The 6,386-nt window shown below is 43.7% G+C and overlaps 1 pseudogene; it reads left to right on the plus strand.

The window, feature by feature from the left end:
• The first annotated feature begins 2,966 nt into the window (after positions 1-2,966).
• LOC147433056 (chlorophyll a-b binding protein CP24 10A, chloroplastic pseudogene) lies at positions 2,967-6,115 on the plus strand (annotated as a pseudogene).
• The last annotated feature ends 271 nt before the right edge of the window (positions 6,116-6,386 follow it).

A 6,386-nucleotide genomic window follows, 5' to 3' on the forward strand; every position in this document is an offset into this window, starting at 1 on the left:
TTTCCTGATTTGTTCATTACTTCATATGAAGAGATCAGAGGGTTCAAAGGAGAAGAGATGCATATAGAGCTGAAGGAAGGTGCTAAGCCAGTGCGGAAAAGGCTAAGAAGGATGGGTCAAGAGAAAATGGAGGCCTTGAGGGAAGAGGTGGACAAGTTATTGAAGGCAGGGTTCATAGTCCCTGTGGAGACCACAGAATGGGTGAGTCCAGTAGTAGTCAGTCCAAAGAAGGATGGAAAGTGGAGGGTTTGTGTAGATTTTAAACCCTTAAATGTAGCCACTAAGAAGAACCCATATCCTCTTCCATTCATCAATCAGATCTTGGATTCAGTGGGGCAGGTTATGAGAGGTACAGTGTGTGTGATGGTTTTTCAGGCTATTGCTACATAGTATTGCCATTTGGGTTGTCAAATGGACCATCTTTCTATCAAGAGAGAGAAAATTGGGTATTGGAACCATTCATTGGTAGTTGTGTTAAAGCTTTTATGGACGACTTCTGTGTTTATAGCAGTAGGGCTGAACACCATGAGAAGTTGCAGATGGTATTGGCTTGATATGATGAATGTGGAGGACAACTAAATCCAAAGAAATGTCATCTAGCACAGCCAAGGGTGAAGTTATTGGGCCATATGGTGTCAGAAAATGGCATTGAGGCTGATCCAGACAAGGTTAAGTCTATTATTCTTCTTCCATCACCTACGAGTACGAAGCAGTTGGCAACTTTTATACACAAAGTGAAGTACATGACAATTTATTCCATTGTATTCACAGCTCCTTTATCCATTACAACAAGTGGCAAAGCATGATCCATTGCAATGGGACGACAAGTGTTAAGAAGTGTTTCAAGAGGTCAAAGAGGTGTTAGGGGGGTTGTCAGCCATGCAGGCTCCTGATTGGGCAGCAAGATTTTTGTGTAAATCCATTAGTAGGGGATGATGCCATTGGAGCCATGCTATTGCAAAAGGGGAAGGGAAAACATTATATGAGGCCAACCGATTGTGCAAGTTGAGTGAAGTTGGTAGCAGAGAGAAAGTTCTAGGAAGTAGAGCTAGTGATGGCCAATGTAATATTTTCTTGTCGACGATTTCGTCATTACTTGCTACCATGACCGTTTGTTTTCCTGACGAGTTATGCTTTTTTGCCACAGTTAATTAATGGAACTAACATGTCAAATGTGGTGAAGAAATGGGTAATTGAGTTGCAAGAGTTTGAGTTCTCGTTTTTAGTGGAAGAAAGTATAAGAGCTACCCTAGCTGATTTGTTGACTTACAAGGAGAATCCCCTTCTTGTTAAGGAAGAGGTGGTGAGAAGGGTAGTCGAAGAAATGCCACAGATCAGAAATGCACATGTGTTCTTCTTTGATGGATCATACAGAAAGAGCCATGATGCCGCTTCAGGGGGTATAGCACTTTATGATCCAGAGGGGAAGCTAGTATGCAAGAGAGGGTTCAAGTTGGATGCGCATAGTAACAATGAGGCTGAATATGTTACTTTGGAAGCCAGATTACACATTTGTTTGAAGCATGGGATTCAAAGGTTGAGCATAAAAGATGATGCCTTGTTAGTGGTGAAGCAAGTGCTGGGTGTGTGGAAGAGCAAGAACAGCTCATTAAAGGAAATGTGTTTTAGAATTAAAGGCCTGTTAAAAAAGTTTGAAGCATGAAGCATTAGACACATTGAACGTGCTCTAAATGGAGAGGCACATGAAGCAGCTCAAAGCATGATTGGGGAGCTATTTGTGTTGAGGACCACTTTACCTCTTTATCATGGCGGGAAAGTTTGGCTCAAGAAGAGGAGTTTTGCTATAACAGGAATCATTCCGAAGGACATTGAGAAGTCTAAGAAGTATGTTTTTGTGCGTAGAGCATACAGGTAAAAATTGATTGGTGATGTCCTCTACATGAAAGGGGCTGATCTCGTGTTGAAACGTGTACCTTGGCGGGAGTAGCTTTATAGAGTGTTGGAAGAGAATCATGAAGGCGCATGTGGCGGACATTTTGCTCTAAAGATCACCTTGCATAAGATCTTGCAAGAGGGGTATGTATGGCCTAGTTTGCACAAGGATGTTCACCATTGGTGTAGGTCTTGCAATAGGTGTCAAGCATTTGGGAAGAGAGTGTTGAAGCCAGAGCTACGAAAAACCATTATGGCGTTTGATGTATTTGAAAAGTGGGGGATTGATGCAATAGGACCGTTACCTATCACAAGCAGGGGCAAAAGCTATATTTTGACTGCAGTCGACTATGTATCTAGATGGGCAGAGGCTATAGCAGTAAAACAAATCACTGCAAAGGATGTGGCAAAATTTGTGTATGATGAAATATATTGCAAGTTTGGGGTGCCATTGGAGCTACTTTCAGATAAGGGGCCAGCCAGGCTTTAGAGCTAAACTGCTAGACTTTTTATGCGCAAAGATGAAGATTAGGCACTGGCATACCACTCCTTATTACCCGCAGTGTAATGGCTTGAATGAAAGATTCAATGGTGAGTTGGTACAAATTCTTTCAAAAGTGACAGAGCACCAAGGAAAGAATTGGGATTTGGAATTGCCTAGTGTATTATGGGCTTACCGTACTTCGGTGAAGACAGGTACAGGGTTTACTCCATTTCATCTGGTGTATGGAAAGGAAACACTATTTCCGGTGGAGGTAGAGTTGCCTGCAGTAAAGATGCTAGAAAATTTGCTTGGGCCGCCTAGTGGTGCATTCAAAGAGAGGCTCTTACAGTTTACAGGAGGTTCGGCTGGATAGGATGAGTGCATTGGAACATTATGGGCAGATGCAAGATAGGGCTGTGGCAAAGATAAATGAAAAGGTGGTTACGTGGGGCCCACATGTGTACAGGTAGGACAAGGTGTACATAGTGCATCGATTTTCACTATTACCAGTACCAGTGTGTTTTTCTATAATAATGAGGAGTTGATAGTGCATAAAACTTCTCGAGGAAGCTATTCGCGGGCTAACGAAATGAGGTAAGTAGGTGCGTCATATGGCATCTAGTGGTGTCAGGAGGTCGAATGGGGTCAATACTTGCACGTGGATAAGTACGGACACAACATGGGTGTTTCCTTGTGATAATTATGCAGAAAGGTCATCATGAGGACCATCTTTTGGGGCCACTTCGTGTGGTGGCAGGATGCATTATGGGAAAAAGCTGAGTGCCAGGTGTGCGGATGGATGCAAAAAGGTGACAACTATGCACTGCGAGGTCAATTTTTGGCATGTTCGGGGTCCGTTTGAGGTCATCTAAAAGACCAAGGGTGCCCAGCTTATAAAGCTAAGTGTGGAAACTGAAAAACAAAGATAAGATCATAAAAAAAATGGAGAGAAGAGGAGGAACAGCCGCAACTGTGTTTTTGCTCATTTTGGAGCCTGTTTTGGCCGTAAACTGCTCTTTGAGCACTTTGACATTGTAGACTGGGGTTTTGGGCCGTTCTAGACGCGATGGCGCTATCCATTTTGCTAAATTCTTGATTATCTATTGTTTTGACTGTGTAAGTTTCTCCTATGAGCGAAGCCTCTGCTCCAGTTTGTGATTGTATCTGGTATATTTTACCCATATTGTGTGAGCTATTTGCCCCATTGGTGTTGGCCCAAGCTCAATTGTATCTAAACATAAGAAATTCTCCTCTTTTGAGCTAAGTTTTTTTGGGTGTGTGTGTGTGTGTGTGTGTGTGTGTGTTTCTCTGTGTGGAGTGGGTAAACCAACAGTCTCTCTCCTCTCACTCCATCGGTGTGTTCCCTGTCTCCGCCAGGTGGATTGTGTAAGCCAAGTGGTGCCCCATAGTGTGTGTGTATCATCCCAAGAGTGTGTGTCGAGTCATTATAGAGGCGTTCTGTGTGTTTCCATCCCGCTCACAACGGGAAGCCATCAACAGGATGCACAAGGTATGTAACCAAGAGTGCCACAAACAATAGGGCATAGGCAATGCCAAGGTCAATTGTGGTTCCATCACTGGTTGGGGAAGGAGCGCGGAAGCCATTGATGGCTAGCCATGTGGCATTGCATTCTGCATAAGAAAAAGGAGGAAGACAAATAAGAGGAAGGAGAGCTTGGAGTACGCCATAGTCAGGTCACTCCAAGTTTCCTATGCAGAAGCCTCTCTCTCTCTCTCTCTCTCTCTCTCTCTCTATCTTGGCCTTGAGGTTCCATCCAATCATAAATGGAACGATTGTGCAATGCGTAGCTTGGAAGCTGGAAAGAGGGCTTATTATGCATTTGAGAACATGTGCAATGCTGGAGAGATCAAGTGTTGGGCTCTCAAAAAGTACCTCTTTGACACATTGGTGACACCGGTGCTTCTTTATGGAGTGAAGGTGTGGGGTGGAAGCATTGGGAAGTCTACTTGGAAAGAGTTTGAGAATGTCCAAAAGAGTTTTCTCACCAACTTTCTCCAAGTCAAGACACAAACACCCTACATGATCTTACTTCTTGAGTCCTGATCGCTTCTTATTGAGGTCTTGGGCATGCAAAGGGTTGTGGAGTACATGCGTAAGACACAACGTAGCCCTTTCCATCGACTTCCTAGAATTGCATATGAAGCAAGTCAAAAGGTTCAAAAGACATGCAAGAGAAAAATACTAAGTTCGGGGTGGATGCTTGACATCAAGAATTGGTTTGGAAGATGGGATGCATGTCACTTGGTCAAGGATGCGTCGATTGACTCCCAAGGCCTTCTTACAACGCCAATGTATCATGGCTTGGGAGAAATCCGGAGGTTCTCACTTTAGCCATTACACCACACACGTTGCCCCAAATTACAAATCTCTCTTCTTCTCCGAAAAAAGTAACCGAACCCATCCCTACATCCTTGAGCCCATCCCGTTGAGCGCGATCTGCACCATTGCCTCCATTCGTCTTAGCTCCCATTCTCTACGCTGCGAGATAGGACATTGGGGCACTGGCGAGGAGTGTCATTGACTTTGCACCTTATGCCCTCATCAAGTGCAAGAGAGTGAGTACCACACACTACTTGAGTGCTCAGATTTTGACCACATTAGGTCCTCTTTTCTCCATATATTCAACCATGATCTCTCCCTACATACCTTCCTCTCCCAACCACGATGTGGAATCTCTATTGCGACGCTCATTTGAGCCATTTTTGAGCATCGAGAGTCACTTATGACCTACACTCACACCACGTGACATGTTTAAGTTGGTCCCATAGGTCATATTTGAACTCCGAGGATGATAATAGAACTATCTATCTATCTATCTATCTCTCTCTCTTACTAACAACCCCCATGCCCATGCAGCGAGAGGCATAGAATGCGTAGAAAGAGAGACTAGTCACTGGTAAGAGCTAAATTCTCTCTCGCTCAAACGCACACGTGCAGACAGAATCACAAATCGAGAGAGGCAGAGAACACGTAGAAAGAGAGACTAGTCACTGGTAAGAGCTAAATTCTCTCTCGCTCAAACTCGCACGCGCACACAAAATCACAAATCGAGAGAGAGAGAGAGAGAGAGAGAGAGAGAGAGAGAGAGAGAGAGAGAGAGAGAGAGAGAGAGAGAGAGAGAGAGAGAGAGAGAGAGAGAGAGAGAGAGAGAGAGGAGTTTGCTCGTAGGTGAAAGAGTGAGGAAAGGTAGTTGGCAAGATTGCTTTTGTGTGTAAATATTGTGGCCATTGTATTAAGCTCTTCATCCATCTCGTCTTTTCATAGTGTCACCCTATGCTCGTCCTCTTCATCAACATCCTTTTCCTTGAAGTTCTAACCCTCCCTCTCCTTCACCCCCTCCAGTGGTTTTTGCCTTATTTGCATGGTCACCAAGAAGGCCTCTGCCTGATCCTCTGGAAAGATGTCGTGGCTTTTTGAGATTAGGGGAGGTGGCAACCTTGTCGATCTTGAATGGCTTGATGGATTTATTTTCAATGACTATGGATTTAATCTCCTACAACTTGGAAAGGATATAACTACCAAAAAAGGTGAAAATATTTGTGGGGCAAGTATGGAGCGTAGTCCCCTAGTTCCAAGTTGGAGCTCAACCTTGAGTAGTTGCTCCATTCTCTTTTGGAAAGATGTTTGGTACTCAACTATTGTTGATGTGATGGTTTGAGAGCACAAGATGGGTTGAGTTTTTTGACACCGGTACCCAATCTTTGCTCGGGTATTAGTTTGCTAAAAAAATCTCGCTCGAGCTATGGTAAGACTCATTTTTTGTGCTCTTTAAATTAAACTATGCACTCAAGACTATTTTGCTAAGTTGCACTAAAACAAGATGAAAGCATGCACGTCAAAGGATGCATGATGGTCAACAAGAGGCAGGATGAGAGGGTTGATGATGCAAGAACTTCTCCTACTTTTTGGGCACCAATATGAACACCATATGTTGTTGTAAATGGATCTTTCTACTAATTGAAATGTTTACTCTAATATGTGGAGTGA

The sequence above is a fragment of the Adiantum capillus-veneris genome, chromosome 20 (assembly GCF_014529385.1).
Source record: "Adiantum capillus-veneris isolate H3 chromosome 20, ASM1452938v2, whole genome shotgun sequence".
Classification (NCBI taxonomy): Eukaryota; Viridiplantae; Streptophyta; class Polypodiopsida; order Polypodiales; family Pteridaceae; genus Adiantum; species Adiantum capillus-veneris.